At 38.0% G+C, this 19,457-nt stretch overlaps 1 long non-coding RNA gene across 7 annotated transcripts in view; it reads right to left on the bottom strand.

Moving 5' to 3' along the window:
* The window catches only part of LOC146398753 (uncharacterized), a 244,947-nt gene that overhangs the window by 204,940 nt on the left and 20,550 nt on the right, over window positions 1-19,457 (bottom strand). For 4 of the 7 annotated variants that reach the window (XR_014817217.1, XR_014817215.1, XR_014817218.1 and 1 more), the window contains exon 3: window positions 5,359-5,417. The exons of the other annotated variants lie outside the window; for them this stretch is intronic. This is a non-coding gene — a long non-coding RNA (uncharacterized LOC146398753). The remainder of the gene's footprint in view (window positions 1-5,358; window positions 5,418-19,457) is intronic. 7 annotated transcript variants of the gene reach the window in all.

Consider the following 19,457-nt stretch of genomic DNA (forward strand, 5'->3'; position numbering starts at 1 on the left):
TTACTAGGTGTTTTATTGATGGTCTAACCTATCATTTTCTAACCATGGGAAATGAAAGTTTATTTTCACTCTATGCTTCAAGATTAAAAGGCTATTTTGTGACATTCAGACATAAGGTATATCTGGTCCCTGGTGATATGTTCAACCATCGATGAGGGTGCCTTCTTTAAAATTTGTTCACTTCAGCCCTCATTAAAATATCCAGTGTTTTTCTAAAAGCAGCTTCATGTAACAACAGCATCAGGCATAGAGCCATTCCCATGGTTAAGCGCTTTGTGGGGTATATTCAGCAGAACCCATTGAGCGCAAATAGCTTTCAGAGCTTTTGTCAAAAAGATCATATTATTAATCCATTATAGCATCTGATTACTACGTGATCCAAAGACTGCAATTAATTTTCCTCACAAATAACACATTACATTATGAAGCCTTCCACATTCTCAAGCCCCTTTCAGAAGCTACTTCTTCCATCTAATCTTCCCTTATTTCCCAGTTCAAAAATAAGCCCTTTTGTCTCTGCAGGCGCAGCACGGCTATGCCCAAGGAGTCACGTTTTCCATATGTATCTTGAATAGAAGTTATTCCCATTCATGTATTTCCATGTATTCTATGGACTAGCACATACACGCCTTTGTGTATTTATATGTGTGTTTATATGTGAAAAGCAGTTTTAATTATTTCAGAGAGAAAGTGCTCTGAAGATGATTCAACTTTTCTTTCTTTATTGTATGTTATTTTTTGCTTTTTAGGGCCACACCTGCAGCATATGGAAGTTCCCAGGCTAGGGGTCTAATCAGAGTTACAGCTGCCAGCCTACACCACAGCAACACCAGATCCCACCTGCATCTGCAACCTACACCACAGCTCACAGCAATGCCAGATCCTTAACCCACCAAGCAGGGCCAGGGATCAAACCCACAGCCTCATGGATACTAGTCAGATTCCTTTCTGCTAAGCCACAATGGGAACTCCTGATTCTACTTTCTTATCAACAGTGGAAGAGTCACTAAAATATTTAAAATCATGTTCCTTTTATTATGAATTATGATAAACCTAGAAGACACTGAATATGAAAAAATTTAAATAAGAAAATGTCTAAATAAATGTCATACTGAAAGAAAATTTATTTATGTGTGGGTTTATATGTAAAATGACACCCACCTACAAATAGGTCTAAATTGTATTCACATTCATAAACTGTTTATTTCCTTAAAGGAGGAAATTAACAAATACAAATTCTGTATACAGATTCACTGGATTAAAGGTAATTTTAAGCATATAATCTGTCCTCAGATGGTGTAAATTTTTAAAACCTAGCCATTTAAAACATGCTTTGAGATAACATTCTGATGTCTATTAACTTACTCCCATTGATGAAAATTTACTATAAACTCTAATTTGCACTATTCCTTAGAGTTTATTTTAAAATCCACAGTAATCTGGAACTTTTTCCATTGAAATGATACAAATGATCATATCTCACTGCATTTCCTTAGGTATCTAAATCTATATTTGACCCATCTTCACTTGTTTTCATCTTCTCTTTAAAAGTAAAAAGGTTATCTGAGATTTGACTATTTATTTTCCTCTCTATTGAGAATTCTTTTTATACCTTTTTTTATTACTCAATTACATTTATAGTCATACAACTGTCATCACAACCCCCCAATTTTATAGCCTTTCCATCCCAAACCCCCAGCACATCCTCCCACCCCCTAACCTGTCTCCTTTGGAAACCCTAAGTTTTTCAAAGTCTATGAGTCAGTATCTGCTCTGCAAAGAAGTTCATTGTGTCCTTTTTTTCAGATTTCACATGTAAGTGATAGCGTTTGATGTTGGTGTCTCACTGTCTGACTGACTTCACTTAGCATGATAATTTCTAGGTCCATCCATGTTGCTGCAAATGCCGTTATTTCCTTCCTTTTAACGGCTGAGTAATATTCCATTGTGTATATGTACCACCTCTTCTTGATCCACTCCTCTGTCACTGGACATTTAGGTTGTTTCCCTATCTTGGCTATTGTATACAGTCCTGCATTGAACACTGGAGTACATGTATCTTTTCATCACGGTTTTCTCTGGATAGATGCCCAGGAATGGCAAATTCTATTTATCTATATTAAGGTGGGCTATTTAGGAAGTCATCAGGCCAAAGGTGTTTTGGTGAAATTCCAACAGAGAAATATGTGCTAAAAGCATATGAGAGAAACCACCTAAGAATGACATAATTATCTGGTATGAAAGAGGAGGCAAAGGAAGAGGAAGAACTTAGAAAATCATTGTTCAAAAAAAGAGGGGTATTAAACACCTGCAGACGGCTCCTGAAGCATCATTCTGATTTTTTTCCTACACCCACTCCCCTAGCTTTTGTGTCTTATTCAGAGGGTCTGCTAGAGCGACAGCAGCTCCTAAATGGCGATGGAGGAGGAAGAACACTCAGAGTGTAAAGGAGGAGACAAAGGAAGCACCTGTGCCAAAAGGTGCACCACTGCAATGGTGGCCAAGTCAAAGGGAAAATCCTTTCCGCCTGCAGCATTCCAGCTCGACCAACGTGGAGTCCAAAAAGCACCAGGGCATGTCACATGACCTAATTGTGACCCTAAAGATTGCCGCTTTTGAATACAAATGTTCCGCTTAAGACTGACGAATGAGCGGAGTAGTTCCATTAACCGTGTCAACATTATCCTGTGGCATAGGTACCTGTTGGGGATTTTAGGTATCTGGACTAGCAGTAAGCTGGGAAATATTGCCACTCCTCCAGAAAATGTATCATCAATGAAATTAATGATTAAAACCTGCATGTATTGGGGACAGTATGTTGGTTGTAACGACTGAATTAATGATATGCTATTGGTCAAATTCTTGTTCTTATATTTCCTAATTTTGTAAAATATTCACAATTATATTTGCTACCAAAAAAAAATCTAGTCTCACTGAACACGGTTATAGAAATGGTGAATGGCTAAGCGATAACTGGAAAATAAAGACGGCAGTAATAACAACCAGAGCAGAGTGCCCAATATGGGTGTGGGGCTGCCAGTAGATTCTAAGAACACTTGTTTGGTATTATTTTGCTTTATTTATTTTAGGAAGACAATGTTATATGCGGTTACTTGGCTGCAAGTAAATTCTCTAGAAAGATTCCAAGGGAGAGGTAAAAGCATCAGTGGTAAATTACCTTGGGAAAAAGTAATACTTACTAATATTTCTGATTTTTATAATTCTAAGCATGATAAACGTAAAGAGTAAAAGAGAAAAAAGATGAATGTGAGGCAACATGACATTGTCAGTATCAACGAGTAACATAATAAATGTTTTATGTTGAAAACACATCCTATTTTCCAGATACATCTTTAGCGTAAACTGGACTGTTGAGAACACCAGGAAATCATGCGCTAACCCAGAAAACAATTAGCATTTCCACAATGCTGTGAGTTTGGAGAGTATGTTGCCTTCACAATATTGAACAATATGAAATAGTTCTCTCGAGATCTTACAGGTGTAAAATGGAAGCAAAGTACTCTCAAATTACATTTAACTGTTGTAATTTCTCTACCTATATACTACCTATACTCTTCCAGAACTTTGTCCATAAAGTTTCATAATCCAATACATAAAACTATACCAAATCTAAAAATATGACAACCCAAAGAACTACAACTGAGGCTCTTTAAAAGTAAGTGCTATTTAGAGTGTTATGCTACACAAACCTTGGATTACGTGCCTGCCTGGTCTATTAAAAAGCATATTGCTGATATAAACAGAATTAATTAATATACTAATGTGAAAAGTAGAGTCTCATTGACTCTAAAATATCTTAATTTTCTCCTGCTCTATTTCTTTACCATCCATTTATTCTCTCATTTAAATAGTAATTACACACATATATTGTGAATACATTTTATTACTCCATACTATACCTGCTGTAAGTTAAATTATATTTTCCAAACCATGCCTAGACGCAAGTGCAAATGATGGTACCTACAGGTATTTCCCCTAAAGAAGCAGTTCCTGCAACATTGCTCAGGAGAAGTAATTTTTATGACTCCTTTTCTTTATTTTTAATGTAAGTGCTATATTTGCAGAAGAAAAGGAAATATCTTCCTCTGTCTGAGCTTGGAAGTAACCGTCATTTTCTCAGTTTAAAGAAAACGAAAGATTTGACCCAGGGACTTGACAATGGCAAGATAATTGAGGGAATTTTGGCAAATCGTGTCTCTGTAATGTGGATGCCTACTCTGGATTACATATAGACAACCACTTCAAGTTATGTATTAATGAGATAGAAAAGATCTTTACCACATGAATAAGCTTATTTGTGCTTTAATGCTAAGAAATCAGTAAATATGGTGATCTCTATGGCTGTACAAACATTTCGAAAACTAAGCAGAGGTAGTACTTTGAATAGTAATCGTACCCTTTAAGTGGAAACTGAAAGTCGGAAGCCACGAAAAAGACTAAGTCTGCAGGACTCCTTGACCCACCCAGACCCAGACCCGCAGTTTCCACCTTATCGGACCTGCACGGGTGAAACAGCCAAGCCCTTGCAGTGGTTGACTTGCCCAGTTCACAGCCAGCCCCAAGAAGAAAGTTAAGTTTTCTGCTGTGATCGCAACCCCCATACTGGAGCTGGAGAACTCGGCGTGTGACCCCCGCCTATAAAACCTGCTTCTCTCCCAGCGATGGAGTCCTGAGTTTTACTTGCTCGGTGCTCCTGCCACTCTGTTGGTCAATAAACCCTCCTTGTGACCTTGCTGCCCCCGCCTCTGCCTCCTTCCTCCCAGCCGCACCATCCCATGTTGTCATTTTTCTCTCTCCTTCTTAGCACTTAATTGTTTCAAATTGGTAGAGATGACCTCTTTCCAAAGAAAATATGGTACATTTTTTCTTAAAAGTTTAAGTTGCCCAAGTGTCATTTAAAATGAAATTTACTAAAAATAGCTTGAGGAGTTCCCGTTGTGGTGCAGTGGTTAACGAATCCGACTAGGAACCATGAGGTTGCGGGTTCGGTCCCTGCCCTTGCTCAGTGGGTTAAGGATCCGGCGTTGCCGTGAGCTGTGGTGTAGGTTGCAGACGCAGCTCGGATCCCGCGTTGCTGTGGCTCTGGCGTAGGCTGGTGGCTGCAGCTCCGATTGGACCCGTAGCCTGGGAACCTCCATATGCTGCGGGAGCGGCCCAAAGAAATAGCAAAAAGACAAAAAAAAAAAAAAAAAAAAAGCTTGAACTTAAAATTTAAATGATGTACTATTTTTTATTTTGTAATGTGAAGACAAGTCTCTAGCTATCTTTAGACTAAAGTGAGCTTCCGATTTTAAGTTCGTGTTTACTAACAAATGGTTCGGGAAAGAGGTGACTCACCCGAGTGAAGCAAAACATCCTGAGTCAGCATAGAAATCTGACTGCAGCAAAGACAGACTCTGAAATTAAAAATTTAACAATGCACCATGTTGGTTCAATCTTGATTCACTAAGATGGTTCAATATTTCAATATCACTACACAGAAATTTATCTGCTTCTATTAAAAACTATTAGTGAACTTAGGTCTTGGCAGGGTAAGATCTATAAGGTTAAAGAATTTTTTAAAACATTACTCTAACACCTTATAAAAGGAACACATTCACAGGTATTGATCCACATAGGAACTCCTCATGGCTGTAGAACAAATAACAGTGATTATTTTTAATTAATTTCTAATAAGCTACCACGACTATGTATCATTGCCTATTGTGAGAGAAATATTTAGAAATATATTCAAGAACTACTGTTACTCTTTTTAAGAATGAAGTCTGATTTGCCAAAGCATTTAGACAATTAAAATCCTTCTCATAAAAAGCCAGCCAGTCATAAGCTCAGTGCATAATTATGAAATATAAGAAGTAGAGTTGCTTTGGGCTTTTAAAAACTATTTTTTCAGTCATGATTTTACACACCCCATCCGTATTTTTATTACGCCTCCCTTACTCTCCCTGTTTAATCCATGTATCAATGTAAACATTACATCTCCCTCCTGTCCGGCTTATCTACATTTATCATTTAATTTCATTTCCACCCTCCCTCTAGCCATCCCAACAACGGACAGAAGTCATCTGTTCCTGCCAGTGGGTTGATCAGCCTGGAAAATAACCTCTAATTAACTCTTCAGAAGAGTTCTTTCAAGAAAGCACTCAGCAAGCTCCTGAGGATGTTACCAACTCCTCGTGTCTTGTGTGCAGGTGACTGGAGACTCCAGAGCAAGGTGAGTGACCATGAAGCATAAAAATCCCTGCGAGGCCACGTATATCTATGTACTTGTACACAGAGAGATGTGTATGCGTATGTGTGTGTGTCAAGTAAATGAGTTATATAAAAACAAAACTGGAGTTCCCATTGTGGCTCACTGGGTTGAGAACCCAACATAGTGTCCATGAAAATGCAGATTCAATCCCCGGCCTTGCTCAGTCGGTTAAAGATCCACAGGCTGCAGGTTGCAGCTGTGGCTCAGATCCCACGTTACTGTAGCTGTGGCATAGGCCTCAACTGCAGCTCTGATTCGACCCCTGCCTGGGAACCTCCCTGCGCTGCAGGTGTGACCATAAAAAGAAAAAAACAAAGAAACCACCAACAACAAAAGTGATAAATAGTCAAAACCCATCACCTTCAAATAATTTCACTACATTTCACTATCCTCTATGCCCTAAGGTAATTTCCACGTGTCGTATCTCTACTGCACAATTTTTCCCAACTCCAACAGCCTTGGAGCAAGGTGCCTTTTCTAGAGAAGTTAGGCTCCTGCCCTCCCGTAGAAACTGGGAAATAGAGGTGCTCTCTTTCTGGGTGACTGCATTTCAAAGGGATGGCTCTCCAGTCCCTGAGAAAGACGTCCTGGGTTGTAAAACAGGCGAGAGGCTTCTAAAGAGATTTACACCTCAAAGACCACAGAGAAAGGATTTACAGTGACAAGCTTCCTACAGTAAATGCTCTAAGAGGAGGGAGGTCAGGGGTCCAGAATCAGGGAGAAGCCTCTTTAAAATGGAATCAAGCTGTGGGGCATGTGAAGGTGCTTCTTGCTTAGTCGCTTGTTTCAAGCAGTTCTTAGGATAAACTCATCCATGCAGTCCAAAGTTTGCGTATGTTTTCCTGGTACTTTGTGACTGTTTTTTTTTTTTTAATGCACTCTTTAATTGACCAGGAATTAGGTTTAATATGTGGCCGTGTCATTTTCTCATTCACTTCTTGTATCACACATTTTATGTGTAATTAAGATTGTCTACATTTTTGTATTACTAGGTATGGCCATTTCTGCACCAGCAACAAATATTTTGTATTGATGCTTAATGCGGTTTTAAGACTAATTATTCTGTAGTACCCTGTCAACTGAAAAAAAAAAAAATACACAACTTAAAAGTTTAGAATTATGTTTTAATCAGGCTATGAGTGAGGGCTATAGCCCAGGATACAACTTGTCATGAGCTCTGAAGAACTGTTTTAAAGACTTAAGAGAGAACCATGAGGTTGTGGGTTTGATCCCTGGCCTTGCTCAGTGCGTTAAGGATCTGGCATTGCCGAGCGCTGTGGTGTGGGTCGCAGATGTGGCTCGGATCCCGCATTGCTGTGGCTACAGATCTGATTAGACCCCTGGCCTGGGAACCTCCATATGCCGCGGGAGCAGCCCTAGAAAAGGTAAAAAGACCAAAAAATAATAATAATAATAAATAAATAAAGAGTTAAGGGAGGAGCCAAGATATGAAGGCGTTTGTGCTAAAAATAAAACATGTACTTGGAGTTCTCATCCCAGCGCAGCAGAAATGAATCCGACTAGGAACCATGAGGTTGTGGGTTCGATCCCTGGCCTCGCTCAGTGGGTAAGGATCCAGGGTGACCATGAGCTGTGGTGTAGGTCGCAGGTGCAGCTCGGACCTGGCATTGCTGTGGCTGTGGTGTAGGCCAGCAAATGTATCTCCTATTCGACCCCTAGCATGGGAACCTCCATATGCCGTGGGTGTGCCCCTAAAAAGCAAAAACAACAACAAAAAGCAGGTGGTGGACCATCAAAAGATGACCGCTCATCAAAAATGAAAAAAAAGAAAACAAAACAACGCAGACATCTCATGTTAAAGATTTTTGTGCTTCTCTAAGTACGGAAAGATGCAAGAGTCTAGGTTCCCTGAAATCATTCCTTTGATGTGCATCTTAACTATTCAGGGCCACTGTCCTGCTTTTCTCCAACCAGAATTTCCCTTTGGGAGCAGCTATAGTGACGGATGGCTTGATGGATACAATGTTTCTTATCCACTGCAATGGCAGTCACTATTTTTAGCGTCCACAATATTCTTTCCTGATCCCAGATAGTTCTAGATTGCTAGTGTATTTTTCCCAGACACAAAAATTGGAACAATCCTCAAAACTTTCTATCACCTTCTCACGTAATCTTACTTGGGTTTTTATTTAATTATATTACTTGTATAAATAGAGGAAGGGGGAATTTAAGCCTTTCATGCAGGAATATGCATGAGATACGTATTTTTTTAAATAGTGAAGATGTGTAGGTCCTCTTTATATTCTTTGTAGAGTGGCACATAGTTCTTCATATGTATTTTCACAAATCATCTATATTTCTATGTTGAAATAGGATTTTTAGTCTTCTGTCTCTTTGGATGCATTTATACCATACAATTTGCACTATCTGGCTATTTGCTCACTGTGTATATAATCCTATTTTCAATAATAAGTAACTCACCTAAGGTTCTTTTATCCTGCTTATTGGGCAAGTAAATGAAAGAACATGGGAAGCTCCACCCAAAACATCCATAAACTAGAAAAGTGATTTAGAATAAACAGAAAAAAACATCGTTCAAATTGTCAACCAAACAGCTGCTGTACTAATGAGGAAAGGAGAGTGTGAGTATAATACATCTGTATTTTTTCTGATCGTAACTCATCAGAAATTTCATCTGCTGACACCAAAATCAAGCTCTATAAACTATGATGGATGTAATTAAAAAATAAAATACTAACATATAGTTGCCTATAAATAAAATAAAAGTGTTGTGCAGGGTTTTATTTATATGTAAGAATATGCTATAACATTTGCTTTTTGATGGGCTTCATAAAATGCAGTTTAGTCCATTTGAAGCTAGGTAATTAAGTAGTAATTATTGTAATATTCAAAGTCATTATTCAGATGTTGCATGTATGTGGTTAATTAGGTCTCCATTTGCTAATGCAGCATTATTATGCTTCTTTCATCAGAACTGGAAATACAGTTCATCCATCTCATAATTTTAGAAAATGACAAAAGTAATCACACTCTTATTTCAGAACATAAAAGGAGACATTACTGTGGTTCATTGGGCAAGATTTCATGAAACAATGACCATGGATGCAACAACCCCAGGTGTGTGTCTTTGAGCAAAATGCTGTGCCGTGATGTCACTCTCTCCACCTCAGTACTTGAAAGTCACCAAAGTCTCTTCAGCTTAGTTTTGCTCCTGTTCTACTGAACACGGTTTACAAACAACAGTCCTCTATGGTCAACACAAGACGATCTTTCATTAAAAAAGGATGAAATAATGGCATTTGCAGCAACGTGGATGAAGCTAAAGATTATCTGCCTGAGTGACGTCAGACGGTGGAAGACAAAGCTCATATGATATCACTTCCGTGTGATCTTAAAAAAAGGGTACAAATATAAACCTATTTGCAGAACAGAAACAGATCACAGATTTTAAAAATCTTAGGGTTACCAAAAGGGCCCAGTGGGGAGGGGCGGGGATGGACTGGAGGTTTGGGATTGGCATGAGCACACTGAGGTGTATGGCCAATTGGGGACCTGCTTTCTAAAAGCACAGGGAACTCTACCCAATATTCTGTGATAATCTATTTGGGAAAAAGAATCTGAAAGACAATGGATGTGTGTGTAAGTAAATTTATCACTTTGTTGTGCAGCAGAAATTGTAACAATGTAAATTACACTTCAATAAAACTTTAAAAAACTGAACAAAAAGAGAGACGACCTTCCAGAAACACTCTTCAAAACATGACTAAGGACTCATGTGATACACTTATATTTGGAGTATTAGTCTGTCTTAGTCAGCTTGGGATGCTGTGACAAAATACCGTACAGTGGGTGGCTCATACAACAGACGTTTCTCACAATTCTGGTGGCTGAGAAGTTTGCCATCGGGGTGCCAGCATGACTGGGTTATGGAAAGAGATCTCTTGCTGGCTTGTAGGAGGGTTCCCTCGTGCTAAACGCTCCCATGCTAGAGAGGGAAGCTCTGGTGTTCTTTTCTCCTTGCAGGGGCACTCACTCCATCCTGGGGACTCTACTTCTGTGACTTCATCTGAACGTGATTCCTTCCCAAGGCCCCATTTCCTAATACCATCCCTTTGAGAGTCAGGGCTTCAACATATGAATTTGGATGAACAAAAAGAGTCAGTCCATGTTATAATCTAGGTAGTTTCTCTACCTTTCCACCCTATTCTGATCTCTCAGGGGTACCACAAGACCGGTGTTTTATATCCCATAACTGCTACCTAGATTAAAACAAGAAAAAGGATAGTAAATATTCTAATAAAGTCTCTAATAAAAATTCAGTGAAGATTCAGTCTTCACCAAAGTGAAATACAGAAATATTTCCATAAGAACTGGAAGAATTTAAGTTTTTGCCTTCATTTTGTTGTTTCTGATTAATTTTTTTTATTCTATTCAAAAACCACCTAAAACCAAGTATGACTAGAATTAGGCAAAACAGAAGGAAAATTCCTAACAAGTAAAAAGTGGAGATACTGAAGGCTTTGCAAAGAAATTAAGACCTTCAGGCCCCGAGATTAAACAACAAAATGGACATGACTTGTCACCCAAGTGTTCTGTGTGGTATCTTACAACTCCACGGCCCCTTCCTTACCTAACTCGTCTCATTTATGAGGAGTCAAGCTGTCTCTTCTGTTTGTTCAGTATGGTTTGAAATAATTAAAACCCTGTTATGGGTTTGAAATATGCATCTCCAAAATTCCTATGTTGAAATCATAACCCCAAGTGTCTCAGAACGTGCCCTTCTTTGGAAGTACGGTCATTGCAGATGTGCTACCTTAAGACGAGGTCATAGTGGTTTTGAGTGACGTGCTAATCCACTAGGACTAGTGTCCTCAGAAAGAGGAGGGATCTGGACACAGATACACATGGGCAGAAGGTCACATGAAGATCAAGGCAGAAAAGGAGAAAAGCCATGGAATGCCAAAGAATTCCAGTCAACACCAGAAGCTAGGAAAGAGGCATGGAACAGATTCTTCCTCAGAACTTCCAGAAGGAACCAACTTTGTTCATCTTCATCTCTGATGTCCAGTATCCCAAACTGTGAGACCACCAATCTTTGTTTCTTAAACTACCCAGGGCTACTGTGGTAGCCCTGGCAAAATAATGCAGATACTATGCAAATGAATACTCAACCAAAGAGAAAATGAGTTCACTTGTGGGATCCTTAGACTTTCTCAGACCCGTTCCAGAACCAGATTCATCATCCTATGTTATGAAAATGTCTTAACAACACACTGACACTGGGTTGATAACATCTTAACATTTATGGTTTAAAACATTAAAATATTCATCAAAGAGTTTGGAAAACAGTTCCAATTCCAAGTCTGATCAGTAGGAATGGGACAAAAAAGAAAATGATGATGAATGTCTAATTGCACTATTTTAACGCTTTTTACCTCTCTGCCCATCAATGATGATTTGGTCACTTTGGGTAAAGCTACTGTAGTTACCTCAGTATTGACCAAAACATCTTTAGTATGTAATGAGGAAAAAGATATGCGGTAACGTTTTATATTCACAGGTGTTCTATTTTTGTTTTGAATAAGAAAATACGAGTTGATTATGCAACAGTGATCTACCGGTGAATACATCAGAATATTATGGTTTTAAAGCAAGATTTAAAGACCGCTCTGGTGCTAAAACTTCCTCTGAAAATTTTTAAAAGAATACAACAGACCTTAGAGATTTTGAAATTACGTATAAATTAAGACCTGCTTTCTTCGTAAAGTCTGTGGTTAGAACTATGATTTATTTGTCACTCCTACTTGAGTAGTTCAAGTGAAGTTGAAATTGAAAAACCAATACAAGTATTTTTAAATCAATTTAAAATAAAAAGCTGCAAGGATTATTTTCACTCAGCATCACACATGTATCACATGTTGTCTCTGGTGGTTTGTAGAATCCTGACATTTTGACTTTGTGAGCCTCCTATTTGACACTGTTTTAAGATTTTATGACATTTTTGAAGGCTGTGTTTATGATAGCCCTCTGAGCTGCTTTAAAAAAACAGTGTTATCACGTAAACATCTTTGTCAAGGGCAATTAAAGATAGAAGAACATCAACAAAAATACATTTAGAAACAATCTCCCTAAATCAGTATTTTTTTCCTTTGGCCTTATATAATCTTCTTTCTAGTGACTCCACAGTCTTACCACTGCTTTCAAAAGAGATTGATTTAGCCACTGTCTATGTAGTCAATTCCCAAAAATGACATGGAAAAATATACATGAGTTAGATCTTTTTTCACTTTCATTATTGACATAAAAGAAACTATATCCTGAAATATTGTAGAAAGTTTCATTGTTTTTAAAACTAGGAAAGAAAGAAAGAAAAAGAAAGAAAGGAAGGAAAATAAGAATACATGTAACTTCCCCCAATTTAATTCTTGGCTTCGTGTGAATATAAGCTAGCTCCTGGAATTCCTACTGTGGTACCATGGGAATCAGACTGCAGCAGCTCGGGTCACGGATGAAGACGGGTTCCATCCCTGGCCTGGCTCAGGGGGGTTAAAGGATACAGCGTTCCTGCCGCTGCACTCAGATTCAACCCCTGGCCTGGAAACTTCCATATGTATAGGTGCGGCCATAAAAATCAACAAAAACCCCACAAAACTAGCCCCTCATGAATGCCTGTAAAAGAATAGTAACAACAATAACAAAAACTAAACTAACATATGATCACCTAAATTGGGAAAGGAGAGCCAAGGAAAATCAATTAGAAACAAGTCAATGTCAATTCCGTAGACTGATCAGAGTTCATGCTGGCATTGGTACGATACAGGACATTGTTTATTGACCTGATTAATTTGGATAATTGCTTTGACTACAAAAGGTATTACTTTTGCCTATACTCTCTGTGGAATTCATTCTTAAAATTGCATATACTTTTGAAGAAAAATGTAGTTTCTTTTTTTTTTTTTTTTTTTGGCAGCACCTGTGGTACATGGAAGTCTCCAGGCCAGGGACCGAATCCAAGCCATGGCCATGGTAATGCCACATCCTTAACCCACTGCACCACAGCAGAAGCTCCACAAAAATGTAATTTCTATCTGTAGCATCTCTTAGCAATGATTAAATGGATAATTGTTTTATTCTAGTAGGTTCACCCACCCTAAAACACAGGACTATAAACTGTTACTTCAGTGGAGAGAAAAACAATACAAATAGGAAAAACACCGTACTTTTATCTACCACCATGAAACATATTACTCCAACACATAGCAGGCCGTACAACCACCATCTTTCAGCTCAGTGTCTGCGGAACAAGAAACCAGACACAGTTTAGTGTATGTCTCTGGCTCAAGTTTCCTCAAGCACTGGCGGGCAAGCTGGCAACCAAGGCTTTTCTAACAACTTGACCGAGACTGGGATTCTGCATCCCAGCTGCCACATGGTTACTAGCAGGACACGGTTTGTCATGTCAGCACCTCCAGGAGGTTTCCACGTGCCATGTCAAATGGCATCCCCAAGACAATGCGAGGCAAAGGAGAAGGGACACCAGACAGAAGCCAGCACTTTTTAATCACTTAATTTCGGTGGGACATCCCAGAATTTCTGCCATAGTGGGATGGTTAGAAGTGCATCAATAAATCCAGCCAACGCTAAGGGCAGGAGGAATTAACAAGTGTGCCAAACGGCAGCGCTAACAGGGGCAACCTTATTGTCTGCCTACCGTGACCATCAGAGCCCGTGTATATACCCAAAAAAAGACTTCAGCCAAGCAAAAGGATACAAATGTGCTTTAAAAATAAAATGACATAATGCCATTTGCAGCAACACGGATGGAACTAGAGACTCTCATCCTGAGTGAAATGAGCCAGAAAGACAAAGACAAAGACCATATGATATCACTTATAACTGGAATCTAATATCCAGCACAAATGAACATCTCCTCAGAAAAGAAAATCATGGACTTGGAGAAGAGACTTGTGGCTGCCTGATGGGGGTGGGAGGGATCGGGAGCTTGGGCTTATCAGACACAACCTAGAATAGATTTACAAGGAGATCCTGCTGAGTAGCATTGAGAACTTTGTCTAGATACTCATGTTGCAACAGAACAAAGTGTGGGGGAAAAACTGTAATTGTAATGTATACATGTAAGGATAACTTGATCCCCTTGCTGTACAGTGGGAAAAAAAATAAATAAATAAATAAATAAAAATAAAAATAAAATGAATTTCTTTACCCATGAAACATCATGCATACACACACATATATATTCCAAATGCATTCAAAAAACATCTACTTTATAATATTTCATGCATATTAAATTAGAGAACATATCCAATGTTAGCAGAACAACTAAAGTTGGGAATATGGTGTAGGAACAAGACTGCTGCCCTGGGAACTGGACAGAGCAAGGCCGTGCATAATAGGCTCATTTGCATAAATCCCAAGGCCTTCTATGGAATTCACTTAAGAAAGACTTAGGTACTAATAGGCTCTAAGAATTAGTGACACCAACAATGATTAGAGCTAGTATTTCACCTTCAAGATGAGACCCCGAAAGTAGAAATAACCATGAAGGAGGAAGAGCGAGAGTCTCTGGGATTCCAGTTATCTCGTGCTATGCGATGACTTTATTTTCAGCATTAAATCCAAATTTTTGACTTCCTCTAGCGAGGTCTATCATTCCTTCAACTATATTTACAGAAGATGCTGTAAAAATAAAGGGTACACCTGACTCTCAGGAGAACAGCTATCAAAATTAATTGCTGTAATTTTCACAGTTATGTCTGACAAGAAGAATTCTCCTTATTAGAGATTAAAAATGTTGAAATGAAAATAGACAAGAACAAAGTCATTCAAGCATCCATGCATGGAAAGGGAACTACCAAAGACTTTTTAGAACAGAAACTTTCATACTTCACCTCCAAATATTAAACACTAGAATAGAATTAATACAGAATCGTTGGAAAAATAGCTTAGGATTCGCGGTTTTAAACTCAGTCATGAACTACCCATAGGTGAAACAACAGATGGATAAATGATCACAAAGAAAATAACTGAGGAAACATCACATCCATGTCCATTTCCTGACAGGAACATAATTAAAGAATAATTAAAGATTCGATCCAACCATTGATAAAAACAGGCATCAGTAAAGGATTCTAGGATGGAAAACTATGGCGTAGAAGGACGTACAGCAGGCTCTGAAAAGAAGAAGGCATCGTCCAACTGCATACATGTTGTTAATGTGGGATAAAACAAAAAAAGAAGCCATAAATAATTTGTAAGCAAACATATGTGAGGCAAAAACAAAAATTTTAATACTAAAAATCTGGTTATGAAGCTTGTATATTACTAATAAATGAAAGACATTTGGAAAGATATAGGAAATGGAAGTATATATATATTTTGAAAATACATGGGTAACTATCAATAGATACTCTTTTCTTTGCAATTAAAGTTATGTAAATACAGGTAAATAATTTAAACTGTAAGTATAAAATATGGTGAATCATATTCACCAAAATCATTCAACGAAAAAATTAATCAATCCCTGAATATATGCTGTAAAGAGAAAAAACAAAAACCATAAAAGCATAAAATGTACCAACAATTGTGATGTACAAATCATATCTACACTCACAAATTTAAAAAGTTCCTATTAAAAGAAAGTAAGTTTAACTTAAAGTCAAAATTAAAATCAAGTTCTATGACTTCAGTAATAAATGTATTTATAATATAATGACCTAGAATAGATAGAGGCAACAGTAATTCAGCAAATATTTGATTCTGCCTATAGCAGCCCACTCACCAATCAAAACAGAAAAAAATTTTTTTAAAGTTATAGTACTGCCCTTTGAAGCTATCAGTGAACTATCAACAGAACAAGTATTGCAGGAGTCAAGCTCCTAAAGAGAAAGACATTGGGAGGAAGAAAATATTTCGTTTCCCAGACTGCAGGCTGGATTCCCAGGCCGGCCCTTCTATGCTCCATTACCCTGAGATGAACCGTGGGCTCTGTTGTCTTCCAGAGCCCAAGGAAGCACGGCAGCTAAAAAGCACGAAGCACTTACACTGAGGCTCTGACCTGGTCTTTGAAATCACCACCACTCAGGGGTCATCTCCTGTTCTCTCTGAAAACCTCTGCTCTCCATGCCAAACGCTGCTACTTTGGAAAGGCTCACAGGAGGTTTTGTGCAAACTTCTGCAGTGCCGTCTTCCACTCTGGACTTTTGTTTCCACTTCTGCTTCTCTCACTTCTCACACTAATATTCATTCCCTATTTTGTAAACTTTTGGACTTAAGCGCATCTTTAAAATCCTTTGTGAGGTGTTTCCATGGCATTTAAATGGTCTCTAGAAAGTTCACACGGGCCAGGAAGCCCTACCTTATTTGGACACTGAAAACTTCTCCCAGTTTTCGCAGGGAAATACTTCTTCTCACTACCTTAGCTCCAAAACCTCTCTGTATCTATGTTGGCTTCCTCCAAGGGGTCTGAACATGCTTTAAAAAAAAATTATTGGAGTATAGTAGTTGATATACAATTTTGTGTTAGGTTCAGGTGTGTAGCAAAGTGAATGAGTTACACACATGTAATATGACATATAAAAGAATGGGCGTATCTATCCATTTTTCAGTCTTTTTCCATATAGGTTCCTACAGAATATTGAGTAGAGTTTCCTGTGCTCTACTTAAGTCCTTGTTAGTTATCTGTTTTACATACGGTAGGGTCTATATGGTAATCCCGCCCCTATGTTCATCACAGCGCTCTTCACCATAGCCAAGAAGGGAAGCAACCTAAGTGTCCGACAACAGAGGGATGGATAAAGAAGATGTGGTACATCTACGCAATGAAATGCTACTCGGCCATAAAAGCATGGAATGATGGTATCTGGATAAACAGAGATCATACTAAGCAAAGTCAGACAATTAGATGAGATCAGCAATACGTGCAATCTCATAAAAAAGATATCCCCAAAATTTGCAAGATAGAAACAGACTCACAGCTTGTGAAAACAAACGTGTTCAGCCAAGGGGAAAGGTTGGGGGAAGAAATGAACATGCTTTCTAACTACAGACATTTGCAAAGTAGTCGAAATCGTAGCCTCACTCTCAGTTGCTTGCCTAGGTAAGCTGTACTCATTGTCAAGAGTAGGAGTAATTCCTTCACAAAAAGAGAGTTTATTGGGGAAGACATTCTCGAGCATGCAGACTGGCTGGCTTCTCCTGTTACCTGCTTTGTTGCACACTCTGTGTCATTGCAGCACTCAGCAATAGTACCCAGCAGAATTACTGCAGGCAGGTTCGTAGATGCCAGCTATGACATTTAGAATGGCTAAGTAATGGGGCCCTACTGTGTAACACAGGGAACTATATCCAATCGCTTGGGATAGAACGTGATGGAAAATAACACGAGAAAAAGAATGTACTTATACAGATGACTGGGTGACTCTGCTTTACAGCAGAGATTGGCACAGCATTGTAAATCAACAATACTTTAACAAAAAAATGAAAATGTTTAAAAAAGAAAGTGAAAAAGAATGATCACAGGCAGAACCCAACAAATGAAAAGTGAGTGCAACTGAAATGCTACATGACATTGTGATACAAAAGTACAGTTTCTCCAGAGTCTCACACCTATGGCTCTACCTAATTATAGAACTATTTATTCATAGATGACCAATTATGTTATTAAAGAGTCTGTCAAGAAAAGAAACAATATCATTAACCCATATTGCAAGCTGATGGTCAAGCTTAACTATATGTTTTTCTATGATTAAATTGTCTCTAGTTACCTTCAGAAAGAGCTGGTAAAAACAGGTGGGAAAGTGAACAATGGGGAGGGTACAAGGGCATAAAGAGGATTCGCTTTATCAGTTTATTCCCTGGGACTTTCGAATTTTGCTTTTTTTGCTGTCGTTTTGTTTTTGTTTTTTTAATTACTTACTGAATTTTATTACATTTATGGATGAACAACCATCATCACAACCAAATTTTACAGCATTTCCATCTGAAACCCTCAGAGCATCCCCCCAGCCCCCCCACCTGTCTCATTTGGACACCATAAGTTTTTCAAAGTCTGTGAGTTAGTATCTGTTCTGCAAAAGAATTTCATTGTGTCTTTTTTTTAGGGACTTTCAAATTTTGATCCACGGCTAGATCTTACCTGCTGAGAAGTTTTAAAAATTACGTTATCCAAAGGAGAAAAATTACTGCATTTAAAGTTTTACAAATGGTCTGATAATTCATATTGCGAGCATAGTTCCATTATGTTTTAGAGCTTTGTCAGAAAATACGGAAAAATTTGGAAGAATTTCCTATCTTGGAAAAAGCATCAGCACATGTGGGTCCAAGTATGGGTGACTCCTTATTAAGTAGTTTGAGTGTCAGGTATCAGCAGTATGTACTAGGAAAAAGCATGTAATTCTGAAGCCTGCTTAGTACTTTTCACCTATAAAGCGGAGCCAAACCATCCTTACCGTTAGAATTATCAAATTCAGTGACAGACATTTATATAAGGACATGTCAGGGCTAAACAACTAACTACATATTCGATGTTCATCGTGGCTAACAGTGAACACTGAATAAAAGTTTTTCTTTTCCTCACTGAGGTAACATGAGACTCATTATTATGGTAATTTGATTAAAAAACAAGCCACAACATATAATTATGGAAAGACTAATCTGAGATATTGATAATTATCTAGAATGTTGTATAGCCACATGTGCTTATTACCTTCTTCCAAAACACATAATCAAACTATATCACTTGGCTTTAAATATATTTTTCTTTCTTTTTTTAAGTAGTTAACACTGTGAAATAAACATACAAAGCAAAATTCTATCATATGTTTTTCATATAAAACTCACAATAATATATGTACACTTTTCTGCTTTGTATTGAAGGGAAAATTGAGGTCTTTGACTTCTGCAAGAAACCCAATTATACAGCTAAAATTACGCTGCAGTCACATGTCATAGGTACACACGACAATAAATTTGCTCAATATTACTATTTTTTGTCCTCTCAATGAAAATCCAATTTCCATTTTAATGAAGTTTTGAGCAAATACCATACACAATATACTTTAATATTAAAATCTATGCAAGTCTTACTTTGTTGGTAAAATAAGTATTTTTATGTGTGTTCTATCAATTCCCTCTATCCTTTACAGATTATCCTTTGTATACCAAGATAACACTATTAACCAGC

This window comes from Sus scrofa, chromosome 10 (assembly GCF_054392235.1).
Source record: "Sus scrofa isolate SSC_HxYL_T2T_F1_AM1 chromosome 10, Sscrofa_HxYL_maternal_Yorkshire_Landrace_v2.0, whole genome shotgun sequence".
NCBI lineage: Eukaryota > Metazoa > Chordata > Mammalia > Artiodactyla > Suidae > Sus > Sus scrofa.